Consider the following 21,461-nt stretch of genomic DNA (forward strand, 5'->3'; position numbering starts at 1 on the left):
ATTACAGATAACCCATCTCAACGTCTTCGTCCTAACGCGATAAGAAGCTTTATAGCCACAGCTTTATTTGTTCTTGACACGAATCGCTTTATCTTGATGCGTTCAAATGAACTGTTGGAAAAGCACAGTTACAAATTCGAATTGTAAATCTTGGACTACGATTATCGTAAAACACTATAAAGCGCACGCAATTATTGATCATTTGTCATACTTTCGAAATAGATTGCGTAAGTCACGTGATTCCTTTCAGCATTAAGCAGGTACCCTACGCATAGAAATTCAAAGTCAAAAGGCTAATGCTCGGTTGTATTACGCTTAGCTGCCTAATAATTTGATCGAACCATGGTTGATACACCCAAATGAATGTAATTTTGGTGACCATTAAAATTACTTGGTTTGAATAAAATAAATTGGTATTACGACTATTCTAACATGCCACTGTTCAATAAAACTTTTAACATGAATTTAAATGTAAAACTAGAATATCACTGCGTTTTTTAAACATGGCCGACATTAATGGGATTATTTTTACTAACAAACATCACTAACTCAACCTACACGGCAGTAATTTACTTGTCCTTGGCAAAAATTACTTTTGTGCAAACATAACCAAATTTAAACAATAAAACCATGTAAATAATGGCCTTTGTCGCGACTCCTCTGAAAGTTCTTTCACGGAAAACAAGTTCAACTATGCACAGTTCTGTTCTTAATGTTAGAACTTAAACTAAACTATGTGTGTAAAATGTAATATAAATTCGTTTAGCAATTAATGCATTGTAAGAGTATTCTGACATCTTCACCAAATTTCTCATGAAAATATGAGTATCATACCCAGTAGGGCAGTAAAATTTAATGGTCTGTTATTAATACTAACACATTATTATAAAGTACCTAAATTATGTGACTTTTGCAAATATTTCTAAAAAGAAGGTGATAAATTCTGAGCTTGAAATTGTTAGCTAAATTATATTTAAATGATTTCTCTCAACCCAACAACAACTTAGCACTATGTGACTAATCTAAACTAATGTCCTAGAACGGCGAAGTTATAAATGAAATAGAAAGGATGAACACTGGAACACTAGGTATTATAAGAGCTTATACTTTGCCTACACTACATTGTAAATGATTTTTTGCAACGACTTTTACGACGATTCATAATAAAAATCGTTAAGTGACTCACGCTAAATAGATCTACTTAAACGGAATTTATAGTGCTTATAAAACCAAACAAATGATTAATTTGCAAACTTTGATTCCCTCATAATGTCATATGCCTCAAATGCCATTAGTATTTTATAGGAATTAAAAATAATAAGATGTGTAAAATTTACCAGAATTATAGCTCGGCGGTATTAAAACATGTATTCGATCAGAAAATGTGCTATGGGATTTATATTTTAAGATCTTTTAATTAATGTTTACCCTTTGCAATTTGCAACTCTCAAAATTGTAAGAAATTTATTGGTAATAGATTTAAAGAAATACGCTAATGGATATCTCATTTTAACCAAAATCGATTACTTAACTACAAAGAAACTACTAGAAGTTCTATATAGCACAATAGGATCCGTAACTAAATTTCTGGCGTGTTTGTGTTTGACATCTATTATTATGTTATAATGATATAGAATTGTATACACAGCGGGAGTTATTTGCGGCGAAAGCAGACAGTGGTGCGACAGCTGTAGATCGTAAGCTCTCGTCCTCATCAGCAGGCAGCATGAAGAATAAATGGTTAAAGGCCTTCCGCAGTCTGAAGCCGCCCAGCGCGCCTCCACCTCACGCCGCACCACCAGACAAGTAAATCACCTTTATTTCAGTTTTTTATTCATAATACACCTTGGTTTGAGCTACATAGAGTTTTGACTGTATTAACTAAAATAAATTGTGGTAGGTTTGCGTAAAATTTCCACACAACAATTTCCAAGCACGATTTTACTGTATATATATAAATAATATTGCGGAAACCTAGACTGGCAAGTAGTTTACACTAGTACTGCCTCTTTAAAGTTCAAGTTCAGTTTCGTTGAAGGTTTATACATGAAACATGATATAGGTACAATATTATATAATTTCGTCATCTTTGTTTACTGAAACAAAACTTAGCTTGTGAACTCCTTTTGAAACATAAGCGATCATAATAATAATTATAATACAAATCATGTCTATCATGAATAATTAGTTTGAATTTCTAGATATTCTTCTGGTAATAAAGTTTACATTACATAGATTGAACAAGTCAGCTCATAATTTCCTAAGCAATAAAGGTTTATATAGCCATAACATTAAATGAGGGTAGACATATAAACTAACAACATTCCCTGTAGTATAATTTATAGGAGCAGTGCCTGCGATCGTGCCTAGCTGTTTTTGGTCATATTTTATAGCCTATACGGTAATGAAAGTTTCGGTTTACATAATTGTTAAACTCAGGTATAAATCCATTTCCGCCCTGTGGATTTGAGACGTTTGGGGAATTCCACGGTATCCCCGGCCTGTCGTAAGAGGCGACTAATGCGGGCCATCACGAGGTTGGGGGCGGGGCTGAGATGAACGGCAGCGTGGAAGGTACGCCGCACGCTGCTGTTGATGTCTCGAGGCGTCGTTCGGTGCGCGGGGGCTTTTGAGCCTCTCCACAACAGGAGACGGACCGCACCAGACGGCACTGCGCAGGGGCGGTTGCGGACGACAACGTAAACATTAGTGGGAAAAAGTCCGCAACTGTCCCTAATGCACCGAACATGGCTACCGCGGAGTTTTGATTGTTATACCATGCGTAAGGCATACCCTACCTATAGCTATACCCTAGGGTACATACAGCGTTAGCGACTCGACCCGGTGGTCGCCCGGCGTTTACTATCTTTCCGGCAGACGCAACTTCGGGTCATAAGACCCGATAACCTCACCATAATCGCTCTGTCGCCCTCCCACTAAGTCTGGACGGTAGTAATAAGGTACTTTCTCCGCGAGACCAAAAAAAAAGTTTAAATCCATTTGTGCTGCCGCCCTATCTTCAACGTCTGGTGTACGCGTAGCTTTATAACAGTACAGAACCTTTCAAAACGCGGTTATGGGTCCTCTCCTGTAGAACATCAGGTACGACTGGGTATCCGGTAGTGCCAACCTCTAGAGCCCCGTGATCTATTACACCGATACGTTGCCGGTAGTACGTTCAGGAGAGAGAGATTCTTACTGCAGGTCGTGGTAGCTGCCATTGTCGACAGCCAGAGGTCCTGACGTACCGTGGCCCACTTCTGCGAGGTGGTCCCTACGCGGAAGTAGAATGTTAAGGAATCGGGAGCGTGGATCCCTCCCACCACTAGAGGAGACGTAGGAGGGACAGGGTGGACGACATACCGGTGCCTTCTGCTCTGCGAATCAGGGCGTTTGGAGAATTCCATTACGGTATCCCCTGCCCGACGTAAAAGGCGATTAATAGGAGACATCGGGAGGTCGCGGGAGGATGGCAGAGAGCTGTCCGCCAATAGATTCCCTTTGTATTATGTTTAAGTACATGACTGTGACCTCCAGGATGTATGGCAGCGAGGTAGGCTTCACGCCGCTGTTGATGCCGAGGGCTTCATTCGGGTGCATCGGCTTTTGAACCCCTCTACAAAGGCGACGGGCTACTAAGGCCGTCAACTAGTCTACGCAGTTATCTCTTATGTGCCTTAAATGGCCACCGCTGATTTTTAGTCGGTATTGTTTTTCATAGGGTATATATAGTGTTAAACAGTCTGCATGGCGGACACCCAAAGTTTTCCATCTCCGGCTGGCTCGATTCCGGGACATAAGGCTATTCAGTCCCCCTAGAAGTAAATCAATCCGCAAAATAAAAAAAAAGTGGAAACATTATGGGAGAGGAAATTAAGAGACTACCATTTTATTGTATGTGGAAATACGTATTTCATTTTCGAACTCACACCCAAGCAAAAAGCTCAGGAATGTAAATTGTGCACGTAACTTGTGCAGATTTTTTTTTCTAAAGCTGCGAGTTCCATCCATCCATCCATTCCACCCAGTTCCATTATAATATTTATATTAATTATATTATCTGAACTAAAAACTAACCCACCACAGATCGAATAGTATTATAGGAATAAATGTTCATTATTTTCCTTAACATAAATCACACACAGATACAGTATTATTTTCCGTGTTAAATACTTATCCTTTTGGGAATAGTATACTTAGTTGATAATAATATAGCCCCTTAAGGTCTGGTATAATTTGTGATCGATACGCTAATAGATACGTGACATATCACGGCTAAGGGCAAACGTGGCTAATCTCGAGATGTCGTTTATACAAAGTGTTTTCAAGATACACCAGAAAAAAATATGTACGGAAAATATTTTTACTAGGCTAAACTTCCAAGGACAAGTTTTGAAGAAGTTCTATAATATAATCATATTAAATGGTGTCTATTAAACGACATTCCCTTTCATTTCGAATGAAAATAATATAAAGCCTCTCCTGGTGGGGAGGTTAGATGTGCACCCAGCTTGTGTTAACCAATTTTCGAAATCCGTTTCATGATGCAGTAGAGGCCTTTCTCTACCGCTATTACCATGTCACGCCATACACGAACCCCAATACCTAACAACTTGTATGAAATGTTTTTTATCGCATATCTCTTTATACCACGATGCTTAGGACCACACTCGCTTCGCAACCTTAGTAGGTACGGCGATAAAGGAGCAATAAGACAATTTTACTTGTATTATTATATGGTTGCACACAATACCATCTTCTGAAAAGCTATAATTTTTTACCTAACTCATGCACATATTAACGCCAAACTCACCAGGAAATGTATATAATAATACACACTATGGGCTATTAATTATTGATATCACAATTATATATATTTTGCACTTAAAGCCAATGCTGCGTTCATATTTTATTCTACTTATTTCTAAATATACATAAAAAAAGCTTCAGTATTCCTATATAACTAAAATAATATTAAAAAATGATAATATTATAATCCTACTGATCTTAATTTCAGATTGAAAATATTAGTTCATCATGTTTTAATAAGCCTATAAACATTCTTGTGAATTACTAATATTTTAATGAATACGCGAACATAAAATATCGTTAAAAGACAAATGGTTGTGCTTGTTTCTTACACACGCTGCGATGTACTGTCGCCATGTTGCCAGTAATTAAACGAACAAGGCTCTAATCTACCACGACACCCAAATGCACTGAGTGCTTGCTTCGTGCTTCATCGATTTAATCCCGACATACAAATTTCATATACCTTAACAAGTAATGTATTTACATTCGATAGAACACGTTATGTAAAATCATTATCCCTCATTCCATAAATAAGATTATGAAGACTAGCGCCCGTATAAAAACGTGTAGGGCTTCTTTTTAAACGAACTCGACAAAGATTTGTACAGCCTATCGTATTAGAGTAGACACAAAATTATTTGCTCACATAAACAATTACAATGACCTACATATAGATGTTTTATTGAACAATGACAAACGAATTTTGTTTGCAAACAATGAAACTGTATACTTAATGAAATGCATACAAGAGCTTTTCATCAGTATTTATCTACTTAAGTTAACACAAAAAGAGCAAGATTACACTCGATAAAGTCTCTGTTTAATCTTTATGTAACGATATAGATATTCAAATTTAACATAAATCATTAGTGTCGTAATGAATAGCAACAGTTAATTAAATCTAACTTCATTCGTATCTGTTTATTTTTGTACCATAGATTTGTTGCATTGTGTGTGTTTAATCACGTTTCACGTACATTTTGGTGGCTTACATATTCATAACTTTTAATTAAATTGTTTCGTGATGTAGGCCATTAATGATAGTTATTTTAATATCTCTACGTAAATTTATATAGGAGCCATATTTAACTGCCATCACAGGCGATAATTTGTGAACTGGGTATAACTAATTCTGTATCATGAAATTTGCAGTCAATACGAATTAATTATTTTGGAAATAAATGATCTAAAGGTATGCCCACATCACAAATTACTAAATTTTGTACATTATCGCAATATTTTCGTGCCTTATGTTCATCTTGATGTTTCTCTCTTTTTGCATCATAAAAGAAAAAATCAAATGTACCACGCGGTGTCGACGGTAATGGCGATGAGGTAACTGTGCCCTTTTGTGTGAAGTTGTGTTGATATGTGTGCTACCTCTATCCCAAGAACCCACAGTATCCACTTTCACACGTAGTGTAAACATTGCATGTTTACGTATAATTACTGTAGCAGTATTAGCTTTTAATGTTCACTTACTCATGCGCGCTGAAACATTCGGCAGTTTTTAGGAGTCCTTTTATTTTCTAGCTCATAGTTTGCGCATACGATGTTCCGGCGTAGTTTTTATTTTTATACCTCACGTGTAGAACGACATTCGAGCAAACGTTCAAGGTTTAATGGAAACCTTTATCAGACAGTCATTTGGTGTCGTACCAGTGTGGACTGGTAAACAATTACCGGCCACCTCGCAGTCTCAACCACGTGCTATCTCCCCTTGACCTTGGGCGTCATCGATCAATATCTGTGACGTGCTACCCGCTATGACACTCCAGAGAGTACATCGTGATAAATCAGCCAATCTACTGCACAAGTACACGCTTGATTCATACTCCCTTACTATTTAGAGTATCTAAAGGCGACGTTACAAACCAATACCAATAGAGTTTTGCTTGTTTTTGTTTACTAAATATCTTAAAAGCTTAGAAGTTAGCAAGAATTCTATTATCCTCTATTGAAAACACTTGAATATTAGCATCCGCTTCCAACACTACTTCAAGTCTACTTATTATACATAGATAGGGCCAATTAGACACTATTTCCCATAAAAACGTCTACGAAGAATATGATTTCTGAGCAATTTATGTTTTAGGAGGAATGGAGCGGCTCGTGAAGCGATGCGATCGGGAGACTCGGAGGCTCACAACTTCCAAGAATACACCTATAAGAAAATAACGCCGTGCGACGTTTGCTCACAAGTCCTTAGAGGTAAGATGCCAAACACTGTTGTTAGGCAAAGTTTTTTCTAGCATTAACCTGGTTGGTGCTAAAGTACATAAAAATGTTACAAAAGTATCAATGTCTGCACAATATGTGATAAAAATATATAATTATCAAGTTATGAGAGTTTACAACACATAAAACCGCGTAATCCGAAGTATCTGCAATCTACATTCAGTCTACGCTCTTATCTCTACAAGGACAGGATATAAATGTAATCAAATTGAAACGCCATTAGCATTCTCATGAAAGGAGAGAACCGGATAAATTCTTTTTACTTTGTTCCGGCCGTCAGCAGCGTTGCTTGGCGCGGCGGACCGTGGTACATGACAGCTAGAATATATTTTACCTGTTCTTATTTCTCGTATATGTTTATTGCTATTTTACACTGTTACTGTGTACTTTTGAATTCTCGTGAGGAGATACGTGTCCAATACGTAGAAGGGTTCTTTAAGATACATTGAAATAGTTGGAATACATGTATCAAGTAATCTGTCTGTATTGTGACCGAATTACCAAAGACAGCGCCCTAAAATGCAAGGATTTGTTGATTTGAGTATATTAGACATTATAATTTGATTAAAATTATTATATTTACGTATTCATGTAATACATTAAATAGGTTATTAGTAGTGATTTACATTTGGTCTAACGTTGGATAATGAATAAGATAAATATTTTTTATAACACAAAAATAATAACTTGAACTTTAAAGCAAATATCGTAAATCAAAAATATTTAACGCAATGGTGTTTACATGCTAGCCTTAAATAACTTATAACTTTATCATCCTAACATTAAATAGGTTATTAGTAGTGATTTACATTTGGTCTAACGTTGGATAATGAATAAGATAAATATTTTTTATAACACAAAAATAATAACTTGAACTTTAAAGCAAATATCGTAAATCAAAAATATTTAACGCAATGGTGTTTACATGCTAGCCTTAAATAACTTATAACTTTATCATCGTGCCAGGGCGTGCCTGGTACATGGCACTTAGCGTGTCACATGTAGACAAATTAGGTACCAAATTGCAAGATTTGATTCAGATTGACGAGCGAAAAACATGAAATATAACAAACATATTGCCACAACTTCAGTATTGAACTTTATTTTCATATTGAAATATTAAAATTAAATTATAAATTACATACATTCTTTTGTAGGCCGTAAATTAATTTAACATTTTGTATAGTGTTATGTGCAATGTATAATTATGCAGTGGAATTAACTATTCGTGTTACAGTAAATATAGGTACGTGTCCTTAATTGGGTGTCGAGGGAAAATCGGACATTAACACCGAAATAGTATTTGTACCTTTTATAAGTCATTCAACCCTAACGATAAATCAGGTTCCGTTACTTTTAGAACGTTAAATAGTTTACTAGTTATATATGATGTACCTATAACTTTGTTAAGCACCAACCAAGTTGTGATGTAATAGTATTCATGTAAAATAAATAGCCTTTGCAATTAAAAATCTTCATATACTTTTACACTAGCTCGCTACAATTTTGATAATTATTACGATCAGCTCAACGGTACCTATTTTGTTTAGTCATTGTCAGCTAACCAAGATTTTCTTTCTCTGAAAGTGATTGTAATTTAGAACAAAATACCAAAGGTGATCAATTTAAATAGCCTTTTAAGTTCTAGTGGCGTCAATTTTAATTCGTACAATTGTTGGTTCATAATCCGAAATCCCGTGAATGGGTCTCTAAGGTATTTTCACTACGCATGATTACCAAAATCGAAGCAGATGCAAGTGCTAACTGCACTATAGTTTTACTAGTGATATTTTTCCACATCTGGTTAAGTAAATGGCGTGTGACTTGGGGACGATAATATTTTCTACAAAGTAACCATAATTCAACGGTATGTTTATGTGGACTGATAGTTAAATTTAGACGGTACTCGAATAAGTACTGTACTTAGCCAGGGATGTTATAGACCTATAAAGTAACTTATTGGACCTTTATTGTTATAAAGGGCACACTAGGCAAGGACTCCGTTGTCGCCTATGCAAGATGAACGTGCACACAGACTGCATGCCTCAAGTCGGCAAGTGCCAGACCAAGTCGCGACTCCTGCGCCGCCAGAAGAGCACCTCGGAAATAGAGTCGCATCGGGTGCAAGAAACCGCCTTCGATGATGAAAGTATGTATTGTTACACCGTTTTACATTCATAATTTAAGAATAGGATGTGTAGCAATTTTTTTTTAAGAAACAACAATCAATCAATATAATACTAGTAAAAGCTGTAAATCATATTATCTCGAAAGTTCATCGGTTAAAAGCTGTGAACAGTAATTCGACATGTTCAGTTGAGCAAATTCTACTAAAGTACAGTCAACCTGTAATAAATTGAATATTATGTTTTGACACACTCAGTATTTTTAAGTATAATATTTAGTATTTATCAGAAAGTTCAAGCGCATCCTTGATTTGTCTTTTAATTTTATTAAAAGTGACATATCAATAATATATAACGGAATCAATAAAGTTTAGATAGTATAAAGTCTTTAAGTAAGATGAATGTAATAAGGTAACAATTATGGCCATCTATACCCCGTATTTAGTACATTATGATCATTATAGTCGGGGATACGAAGAAAGTATCTGTCTTAAAAGCAAATCTTATGTCATGTATGATTTTCATAATTTATCAGTAAAGCATATTCTCTCAGGAGCTGCATGGTAAGTTCTGAGATATTATATTGTTTAATGATTAAATTAAGTATATTTCTTTAAATCTTTTTACAATATATAATTACTAAAGAATATCAGCAATAGTATATTATTAGACCGGCAAATAAATACTTATATGTGAATAAACCTCATGCTCACAAACAAATCAGATATATGAATACAAACGCATCAGCTAAGTGATACGAAATCGGCAGCTAACTTGACGTTGTTTAGGAGTGGAGGATGGTTGGCTGCCAGGACAAAGACTCACCAAGATCTCGTTCAAGAGATCAGTCGAGTTCGATGATGATTTCGATAGCTACTATGACGAGGGTACAGTATCTGTCAAGTGTCAGGAATGAACCCCGAACACCCTCCCCGATGTCGAGTGTCAGACACTAACAACAACCTCCCACAACTTGCACTGTATACATACATGCAGTCACTGACTAACAATCTACCGCGTACACCCGTATTAATCAGTTCCTGTCAGAAGGCATTAATAGACTGTTCACAAGATATGATCGTAGTGGTACGGCCGTAAGCAGTAAGACTAACAGATTTCGCTCGATGCTCAGAGGAGGAAGTGGATCAGACGTACCAAGTTCTGAAGCGGGCCAACGAAATAGCGAAGCCGGGCGGCGGGGATTCGCGCGGGGGCCCGGTAGTGCGCGTGTCGGCGCCCGAGGAGCCGGCCGCCGCCGCGCGCTCGCCGGCGCGGCCCGGCGCCGGGCTGGCGGGGCTGGGCGCGCTGGCCGTCGCGCCGCCCGTCTCCTCCAGCTCAGGTGTGACGCTGGTGGGCTCGCTCGCGCCGTAGCCTGTAGGCCGCCCGGCAGCTTCACTCAAATCACTCGTTTTCAGTAGTATCGAGTTGTTTTGCACGCATCTGTATAGTCGCGGGCGCAGGGAGGGGGCGGGGTGCGGTCAGTACTGAGCGGTGCTTGTCGGTAGGCGCGGCGGCGCGACCCGACGGCGGCGTGCGGCGGAGACTCTTCGCCGGCGTCAAGAGTTTGTCGATGTGGGGCTCGCGATCGCGCCGCGGCTCGCCGCAGCACCGATCCATTTCGCTGCCGGAAAGTACGCGCCCTCGGCTGCCGTAGCTCATCGCTCTCAGTCTCACCGGCTTTGTTTGTCCCGTCCTCCTGTTGGTTTACGGTGCCTCGTTTTCGTTGTGTATTCAATGTTTTATGTTGTTTTGTTTGATTTCGCGATTGCAGTGTTAGTTTAGCCACTAGGACCAAACCTAGACGATGCTCGACAGGTCATCGTAGATGCTTGAACCTGTCCCTCCTCAGGGTGTCACTTCATCGATAGGTGTTATCGTAATCACGTCGATATGTCCCACCCGACCGAAACGTTATCATTTTGTTTACACGCTGAATGTTTTCATTTTATTTGTTATGATTTATTTTATTTTATTTATTTTGTTTTGTTGGCGCATTGTCTTTGCAGAGTCGGAGGAGACGACGACGCGACCTTTCGGACAGCCCTTATGTTTTATTAATGAGAACGGCGATCCGCCGCCGTCTATTCTCAAGTCCACGGCAAGCGTCCGCAAGAAAAAATGATAGCGACGTTTCGACCCCACGGAAACAAGAACATTAAACATACCCGCTCGTAGGGAAGAGCACTGACTCGGCGCGGTAGTTCGGATCGTACCCAGTAGCCGCTTCACGGATGTTATTACAATTACCCCGAAGCGCCCCGCGTACTGTGATATGTAAATTGTTACTGTTACAATAAAAGTCGAATCCAAGCATCCACTTTTTTTCTAATTATTATTGAACACTCATTTTGGATATTATACCGGAGTTGAATTACTTCCAACGATCGCGTTTTTATGTAAGTGATGCATGGCTTATCGCGGAGTGCTCAGACTTGCATGCGATTTACTCACAATACTGACTAACATGAATTGCTGTGACAAACTGCATACGTTGACTTGTCATCGTCCTTCATGTCTCGAAACTCCGCTTCTGTAACACGACTTAACGTATTGACATTTTAATCCATTCAAAGTCCATTTCTCATACCGAACAAAGTTTATGAATCACGCACTACGAGCAAAGTGTGTACATGCAATACAAACAGCAAAGTTTTTGTTTTTGCTTTGTTAACACTCACGCATTGTTAAGTTTGGTTTCCATTAATTTCCAGGGCATCACCCGCTAAAGGTTTAGTAGCGCTAGTACTGAATGAATTATAGACTCGCTCCTGTTTACTTGTCCACACAGGTTCGATGAAGAATTCCAAGAGTGCCCAAATGTTGAGGCTTGCAGACCGCACCAGTCCCTTACCTGGTACCGATACTGACATTGTACATAAACGAACCCCGTAGATTAATTCCATGTTGAATGACGCATTTTGGTCTCTCATACATAAAATTTACGTTAAAATTACTGTATCCGAAAACTGATGACAGATTGCATTCGACCAAAATAGATTAATTAGAACATTAGACTTTTAAATAATAAACATTGCTACAAAGCATTCATCTTCGTAGAATGTTCAGTATAAATCCACTCACTTATTAATTGTTATTTATAAACTATCTTACCCGTACTTTATAATATTATTATTCTTTATCTATTTTACTTTTTATTTGCCTTGCTTCCGCACATTTTTATTATAGTACGATATTTTTATAGTTGGCTTTCATTTTACATGTATTGAAATTTGAAGTATGAATCTTTTTCACGATGTTTCGTTTGTACAAATTATCATTTAAATTGACCTTATTTGCTACAATACTACAATATTAACTAACAAAAATAATTGTGAAAAAGACTAACATTGCAACTGATTGACCATTTAGAAGTAAGTTGATTACAGCACAGAATTAACCACCAACAAAATTGAAGTATAAGCAAACAAAGTACAAACATTCATTCCACATAACCATAAAGCTATCGCAGACGCTACAGTGCCCGGTAAGTAATACCATACGCTCATGCTGAGTCGAATGTTATAGCGCCGCATTCACCGAGACGTCAAAAGTTGAACCTTAGAATGAAGAGCTTATCGCTGGACTCGCCGGAATGTGGAGAGCTGAGGCGCCGGCCGCCGCGCGACCACCCGCCCGCGCAGGGCAGCCGCGTCCTGTGTACGAACTCGAGTAATACCGCACCCGGGTCCAAACAACACCACCTCTCTGGACCTTGAAAGCGGCATTATCAATTCACCAAATCAATAAAACTTCATAACTCGTTTCATTCATATTTAAAGCACCGAATATCAGTCAAAACGCTAACATGAGCGCGTGATAAACCTAATGAATAAAATCCATAGCCTGTTTTCATGGCTACACGGCAATTCAAGGTCCAGATTATATCTAAGGAATTCTTGAATGGCTTTCAAATTTATATGATTACGAGGCGAACTCGGGTCGTTAGATTTGAATGTTATTTGGACTCTGGTAATCGATGTCGAGCAATGTTGTGAGCACAAGCGATGTTCGCCCCGGAACGACTTTCCCCTACAGCTTAGCTTTTGTGTTAGTACGTGGCGGGTATACTCGTTAAATTTTATTATTATAAGTGTCTCCCTTCTCAAATTTGTCACTAATTTTCTTTGGAATTTTGAAACCGATTTCCTCTTGTCGTATATGTGTACACTGTGGGAATCTTTCTCAACTCAAATTTTGAACATCACTGATAATTCTGAATGATGACGTTACCACACTTTCCGCAAGAGTCTTGTTCACCTCCACCAGTTGTAAGTAGATGTGATGACGCATGTATTTGGTTTTACATATTTTTTTTTTAATTTCTTCTAGGTAAATGCAGAGCAAATTGCATGAGACATGGCTTTAATAGCGTAAATATCTACACCATTTATAGTCACACACGCTCATGTACGTTATCATTGTAAATTTAAAACATAAAAGCAGAAAAACAATGTCACTAACAGAGGCTAATGTTATTTTCTTTAAATAGGAATAAAATAAATTCATTGTGCTTTTATAGTACGTCATTACCGGGCGATTTTTGTGTCTAAAGATAACTTTTCACATCAGTAACTTTGTTAGCAGATCGATCTGTTGGTACATTGCATTGTTTTTCTGAGGTTTATTGTATATTAGATAAGGTACAATGTAATAAGTTTTATGGTCCTTACTGCATATCGCCAAAGCATGCACATAAATGAGGAAACTAATATCACGTAAGTGGGGTTCTATGTACAAAGCTCGCATGTCGATAATGCTTTTATCAATTTTATTAAAACCCAACAAATCAACTTACTACTACATCTTGTACAAATGCTGGTAATAAGCAGTTAGCACGGTCGCGTGATCAACGAGAGCAAGCCGATGAAGGAGTTAAAGCTAATTAATAATGGCTTATATTTTTATTTGTCATAAGTTAATCGATGTCTTGTAAAATGATAATGAATTATTTTTTTAAATATAACGATGAATATCTTTTGCTCTTTGTAACTATCATAGGGCATACTTACCATACCAAGCTTTAACTCTCTAAATATATATCAAACAATAATGAAGTCCTTTAGACCCGCTTTCATTATGTGGTCATGCGATCGTGTTACAGTTTGTAGATAAAAAAAAATATACAAATCAAATGTGTTGCGTAAAACGAAACCTGTAATGTTCTCATCTCTCAAACTAAAGAAGAATATAAGAAATCCCGAACATATTAACAGAGAATGTAAATAACTTTGTCGTTCAGTCTGTCACAATCTTTGGAGACTTCAAATTGTAAAACACAACAACAAAGTTCATAATAAAATGTTATGAAATACATAAAAACAAAGAGAACAATTAAAATGTTTTAGCAAATGTTTCGAAATTCATAAAAACTTGCGAGCAACGAAGGGTTTCGCTCCCCTTTATGCAATAGGTATTGTAAGTATTCCTTTACACATTTGACTTGGAAATTTTAAAAGGAACTGCTATAAATAACTTGTATTTCTCGTGTGCAGCGCCTTCGTCGCCAGTTCATAGTAGGCGATTATTGAGTGCCCGTGGAGGTCGAATGAGTAGCGTGGAACTCCCTGACGAGCCTGACAAGAGCCTGTCTTCAAATAGTGCCAGCCCTTGCCCCTCACCTGTCAAGCAACCCAGCGTAAGTGAATTTTGTTATTTTTCCTCTCTGTGATGATTAACACAGCGGAATTCAATATGCATATTGCCTGTCAATATGACACTACAAAGTAGGAAAATACAATAAAACAAATGTAATGTCACGATTGAATAAAACTCTTAGTTAGTATATAGGAATTTGCTTACTGTACAAAGCAGCTACAAAACTTTAAACTATTTAGCTTTAAAAGGCTCACAGCATGATCATCTTACTAGAAGTTTACTTACTCGTTTAAATGCTTGTAATTAAGTGATGATAGTACTTTTTGTAATAGTAATATAAAACAACTTTTGATCGATCTTGAGTTATAAATATATTTTTTTTCGTTTCGTAATTATTTTACGAATTTATTCTTATTTTGTCTTCTATTATAGAAACACCAACGGCTTCTGCCGACAAATCTCTATGTGATTCTTTACAACTTCAAATCACGCCATGCTGATGAGCTGGACCTCAAGGCTGGGTACAAAGTAACCGTCATCGACACCTCTGATCCTGATTGGTGGAAGGGAAAATGTTTAGGCAAGATCGGATACTTCCCTTCCAAATACTGCACTAAGCTACAGGCAGGCGAGAGACCGCTTCAAGTCACGCATAATCTCCAAGTAAGTTTTATCTTATTCTAAAAATAACATTTTATTATCTTCTAAAACTAGAAATCCAAATCCCACAAAAAATAACCCAAAGATGTATCGTAATTTACCTTTACGGCGTTTTGTAAAACTTGTCATTTATCGGTGTTGCTACTAAGTCTTAAAATGTGTTATCTTACTTATAAAACATTATTTTACCAAACCCCGTTAGATTTTACTCCCGAGTCCACAATCACATCCTTTCAAGAGAATAAAGGTCTCTCGTGTGATTTTACGAGATAAAATTTTGACTTTATGCTACGAGGACTCCTGAACATCTCTTGGCCTTTCCCCTCCATCTTAAGAGGGTTCTTTTGCTTCCCCCCACACTTCTTTCCACAGATAGCCTCTCCCAACTTTCCTCCAGGTCCCTGCAGTCATCAAATCAAATTTCCATCCAAATTCGCTCAGCTGTATTTGCGGTTACTGCTAACAAACATAGAAACATTTACACTAACTTTCGCATTTTAAATATTAAAATAGTAAAAGTAAGATAGGTATTAAGTAAACTAGTAAAATAATTTGGCGGAAAAATAGGGTAAGTTCCTACTGCTATCGCAAACTGAATAAGTTATCCCAATTCATGACATTTCTAGGACAAACCTTGACTAATTGCTAATTCAATACTAAAAGAAATCTGTGTCAAATTCTCGAACACGGAATGTTCCTAATTATATTAGGCAACAATCTGGGTTAGACCGTTGTGCATTAGGTTAGGCAGTTTATTAACACCCAGTGTTTGTAGAACTAGTGATTGATTAAAGTTGTACTAGTACTTATTTGGGTAGCTATATATACTGTAAGTACAGTGAGTGCACAATTATCATATCTCTTTATCATCTTCAGGTATCTGACGGTGACAATGGACTGATGCTTCTCCGCGATCAGATCGTGATCCAAGTAGGCGATGAAGTTGACGGCATGGTGATGATTCGCTCCGGAGACAACCGGCAGGGAGTGTGTCCTGTGAAGTTCCTACAGGAAGTGTGACGCTTCAAGCTACCTCACTTCGATATCATGAAAGTAAAGTTTCATGAAATGTTCTTATTTTTTTACTTACTGCTAGCGATGGTCCATAGCCATGTTTTGCAAAAATGATCCAACTTACTTTACTTTAATTTTGACTAATTGCATGGATAATTTCTGTGTAACATAGTCCAATATCTATTTGATCAACATTTTAATGGTGACCTTTGGCACGCTTTTCAGAAACGCGGCTCTCTAACGGACGACAAGATCAGACACTACGAACCCAAAACAATACGCAGCGCGCCGGTCACTCCTTGCGACAGTGACAACTCCACCTGGTCGGACAGATGGATACGAAAGAACCACGACCACTACAGCGGATACGACAAACCGTACGACAGCTATATTGGCAATGAAGGTACTTCGGCATATGACAAGGCTAGTTACGAGGAGTCTGTTGAGGGTGTGTGGTGGTGGCGAAGACCTCTCGGCGTCAGGAGAACGCATTGCCGAAGATGCGGCGCTTCGTCTTCTTCGAGACCCCTCCGCATGTCCCCGTGTGCAGGCATGAGCCAGGACGAAGATGGCGCCGAACGCAGACCGATCATGTCACGTGACCGACCCTTGAATTTCGTCAGGCAATTGTTTTTATAGATTTAATTTTCTGACATCTGAAATTCTGATTAAACTATGATGATTAAATTATGACGTGCTAAAAACTTGCAATAGAACGCGTGATACTTACATAGTTATTAGTATAATGTATCACGTGTAGTTTGAATGAAGCCCAACGGCCTAGATTCTAGCTGATGGGCATTAGCGATTACCGAGCCTAAGCATGACATGCAAGAGGAGCTTCACTAATATAAACACCCTTCAAAGCAAAAAAAAAATGTATCCTATGTATTATATAGTAGAAGAGTGGGCAAAAGAAATATTTTTACCAATATATAGTTAAATTATGGTACATTTTCAAACTCAAATCATATAAGTGTGAAGCTTTTTTTTTACAAAATATGGGTAAGACTAAAGAATCTTATGATTTTAATAATGATTCTTCTCGTTTGAATTTCAAAGGGTGTTATAAATACCAAAGATATGGCCTACCGTAGAATTATTTCGATAATTTGTGTTCCTTCCATATTTTACAAAAGTTTCGTAATAAATATTTGTATATTATTGAATAATATGTGAATTATTGCGAAAAATATATACTTGGTTACCAACATATCATTTTGAAATATTGTGTAATATAATTAATTTTATTGTGATATTTACATATTTAGATGTTAATTACCATGCATCACATATTTCTTTAGCATCACTGAATATGTCAGCTTTCAAATATTTAGGGCGAGAATAACGTTCTGTAATCTGACGCATTTAGGACAGTCAACAGATAGTGTTGAATCCAGTCATTGAGATATAAACGTATTAGTTAAAAGGTCAGTTAACTGTTATCGACACTTATACTATCAATATTTCAACACACCATAGGACAAAGTCGTATAAATAACTCTACCTTTCGGAAGAATTATCTATAATGATTTTTATAACATTTTTTGTCAGTTATTTAGAACATATTATATTTGTTTGTTTTGAATGTATAGAACGAGAACTATTAAACATTTAATTTAAAAAATATCTTCTGAAAAAGCGAGCTTTCAATCGACTTTTTCTATGTCGATTTCAGTATAAATTTACGTTGACAGTTACTGCCAATATATATGTAGTAAAAAATACTTATAATTTGACAATCATTAATTCTAGTCGAGTATCTGTGTTGTAAGACGTAGTGTTTAATAGTAGATACAGTTTGAGTGCTTAGCAATAGGATAAAACATTCCAATATTTTTATTGGCATACTGGCGTCAGCTTTTAAATCTTTAGAAATCTAGATATTATCTAGAGGACATTTCCAAAATGTCTTTCCTATTGCAATTAATCCATCCATTTCCTTTGCGAATTAATGCTGTTCTATTATAGGCTTTTACCCTTCATAGTCCAATTCGTTGAATTTAACAATTGTATTTATCAAAAATGCTATTAATTTTTAATATAAATTATATTTTAGTTGACATGCTAAGCCGTCCCCTGAAGTTTTAAGAATATAAATTATGAATGTAATATTGAAAACCTAGCATAAGTACCTCATATTATTCGTATTTAGCATGCAGAGATAATTATAGATAATGTTGACACTAATTATGTCCCCCTAAAATATATCTTAAAATATTTTAATCTGAGCATCCTCTAATAGGTTAACTATCGACCAGTACAGCAAAATATTTGCAATAGAAGCCTAGTTACAAAGACGTCTACTTGATAAGATATTATTATTGGCTGATGCCATAGATTGATATGAAACAGATGGTAAATTATTACTGCTTTTAATAAAGTAAAAGTCGATATGGACGTCTTCCCCAGGAAAAAGAAGAGTTTAAAAGGATATTTATAAAATGTGTTAGGGCTCGGCAACCTTCTGAGGGTATGAAAGGCAAAGCTGCTTCTTCTCGACGGTTTTCCAAACAATTGTATCCACTAGTCACATCTCTAAACAAAACTGCTCACACCCCGCTGTACTAGTTTTATTTCGTATCAAATTAAATAATTAATTATCATTTCATAACAATGTTATTTACTCTTGCTTTAATTTAGAAGTATGCTAAGGTTAAAATATTTTAAATGTTATAGTCAAAGTATACTTAGACGTAACTAAGGTATTTATAGGTGGCATGTTTTTACCGTATGAATATAATATTTTTATTTGCTTTTTGATTAGGACGAGTAAATTACTATGTAGAGTCGTGTATACGTGATAAACGTTTTAGGATCAGCAAGGAATATAGCAGCACTTCAACACTATTTATCACCTACTTATTTCATTTTGTTTGTGCTTTGTTTTATATCCTAATGTACTATGTCAAGACTTCGGTGCGTAACATATTTTTAGAACATGAAGAAATGTTTTATTTTGTTACTATTTCTGTTTTTACAAAATATGCAGAAGAGGACAGTAAAGAATTATAATAAAAATGTCGTACACAAAATTAGTTTATTATAATATCAATAGTCTACGATGGTGATAAATGGTGTACTATTTACAAATAAATAATGGTTTAAGAAAACACTCACACTTATAAACAAAAATAATAACAAGAAGCTTAATAGACTATCTTTCGCTAAAATCCTTATAAATCCTATATATATTTTAGTGTTTATTTTTCTAATTAAAATAAAAACTTAAATCTCCCTACTTTTCATAAAAAAATGCCTGAAATTGAATATTACTAAAACGAATGTGATGTATGTATTTATATATATGGAATAATATATTGAGAAATTGAGATCAGTTCGTACAGGAGTTTTGAAAGGGCGTCATAAGTCAATATTGTTCTTCCGACACACTGAATGCATACAAACTTTTTTTTATATTCTAAATGAGCGGTATTTGTTTTGATAAAAATAATAATAACGCCAAAAACAGCTTCCACTACAGTATTATTATTACTATTATTTTGTTTTTAGAGTTATTAATTGCCATTTTTATTGTATTTCACATTCTCTGAATCATTGCTAATATTTAAATGCATACTATGGCTATTTAATGGTCGTAATCATCTGCAAAGGCAGATATTTTTTGGGTATATTTTGTTGTCCCCATATAACATTTAATATTATATATTATATAATGACTTGTAAACAAGAAAAAAACGTCTTCCCTTGCACAAACTTGAAGATGTTCAATCCTCCTGTACGAACTTGTAATGTGTCATAAATCATACGAGTAAGGGTATAATAAATATCAGGTACAGAAAACGGAACCAAATTATTATAATATATAAGTAAAATAATCCCTAGGAATATTTGCAAAACTATTCCCAAGTGAGATGTTTTATTATAACAAGTATATATAAATATTTAGAAATATATAACATAAAGATTATAATGTTAAGGCCTTCTCGTAAATATTATACGATTTTTGTTTTGTTTCGTTATGTATTTGTAGTCATATCAAAATTATTAAGTAACTATTTTATTTAAAAAATTATGCATTTATAATTTTAAATGGAAAATTATAAACCACAAATAACTATCGACACTACAGTGGATAGTTATTCGATACCTATTGTTATAAATCATAAAAAAGATATGGATCTATGTTACTCGAGCTGATATTGTTGCGTAGGTAGACGAAGGCCTCCCCTTAATGTTAATCGTGATCACGAATTATCCAATGAGCTATTATTGTAAGTTACACCGACTTTAGGTTTAACAAAAAATCAGTTGTATTACTTTGCTGTTTAGGCATTCGTAAAAGAAAAAATGTTTAGAAACATTATGCTTAATTTACGTTTAAAATGCGTTGATTTATTCAGGATATTTATTAACAATGTTGTGTTTAGAATAAAGATTGTGTCATGAAGTGAATTTTTATTTATCCGAATGTATCCCGTTTAGTTTTACCCTAAACACATGAAGATGGCGTTAATAGTTTTAACATCCCTACAAACAGTCACTACTTGCCGTGTCAATAAAGTTTAAAATGTAAAGTGAATTTAAAAAATATTTTTTATTTCTATTTTTAAAAAAGGAATAAGATTCTTATTTTACAAAAACGAAGAAAATGTATAAGAAAAGGTGATTATAAGAATCATGTAAAGCGCATCTATAGAAGATGATAGGTACGATATCCAAGAACAGACAACACATATATATAACATGATTTTGTATAGCAATGCACAAAGTCTTGGCGCTTGCTACTCTCAGTTAAGTAATGCATAAAAACAAAGTCGAAAGTACCTACCACGATTACATTCTAACGCGATTATCGAACCGAAACAGTGTGATGCTACATGCGCAGGCCGGCTGGCACTGGCGACCCTACTTCTCGCCTCCACACCATGTGTCGATAACCCTGCTGCAGACGCCGTAACCAACATCACGCTTGCGCCAGTGACGTCTCTTAGAGGCGGCATTAACTTGGATACATTCCAAAAGATTCGCAAACGTGGTATACATGTCCCAAGA

The 21,461-nt window shown here is 36.2% G+C and overlaps 1 non-coding gene across 1 annotated transcript in view; it reads left to right on the top strand.

Moving 5' to 3' along the window:
* The window catches only part of LOC115441055, a 149,012-nt gene extending 128,156 nt beyond the window's left edge, over positions 1-20,856 (top strand). The window contains exons 12-21 of the transcript XR_005113069.1: positions 1,649-1,806; positions 6,103-6,147; positions 6,908-7,023; positions 9,032-9,199; positions 12,702-12,833; positions 13,506-13,583; positions 14,669-14,811; positions 15,204-15,434; positions 16,308-16,484; positions 16,671-20,856. This is a non-coding gene — a transcript (uncharacterized LOC115441055). The remainder of the gene's footprint in view (positions 1-1,648; positions 1,807-6,102; positions 6,148-6,907; positions 7,024-9,031; positions 9,200-12,701; positions 12,834-13,505; positions 13,584-14,668; positions 14,812-15,203; positions 15,435-16,307; positions 16,485-16,670) is intronic.
* Positions 20,857-21,461: the final 605 nt, after the last annotated feature.

The sequence above is a fragment of the Manduca sexta genome, chromosome 26 (assembly GCF_014839805.1).
Source record: "Manduca sexta isolate Smith_Timp_Sample1 chromosome 26, JHU_Msex_v1.0, whole genome shotgun sequence".
Lineage (NCBI taxonomy): Eukaryota > Metazoa > Arthropoda > Insecta > Lepidoptera > Sphingidae > Manduca > Manduca sexta.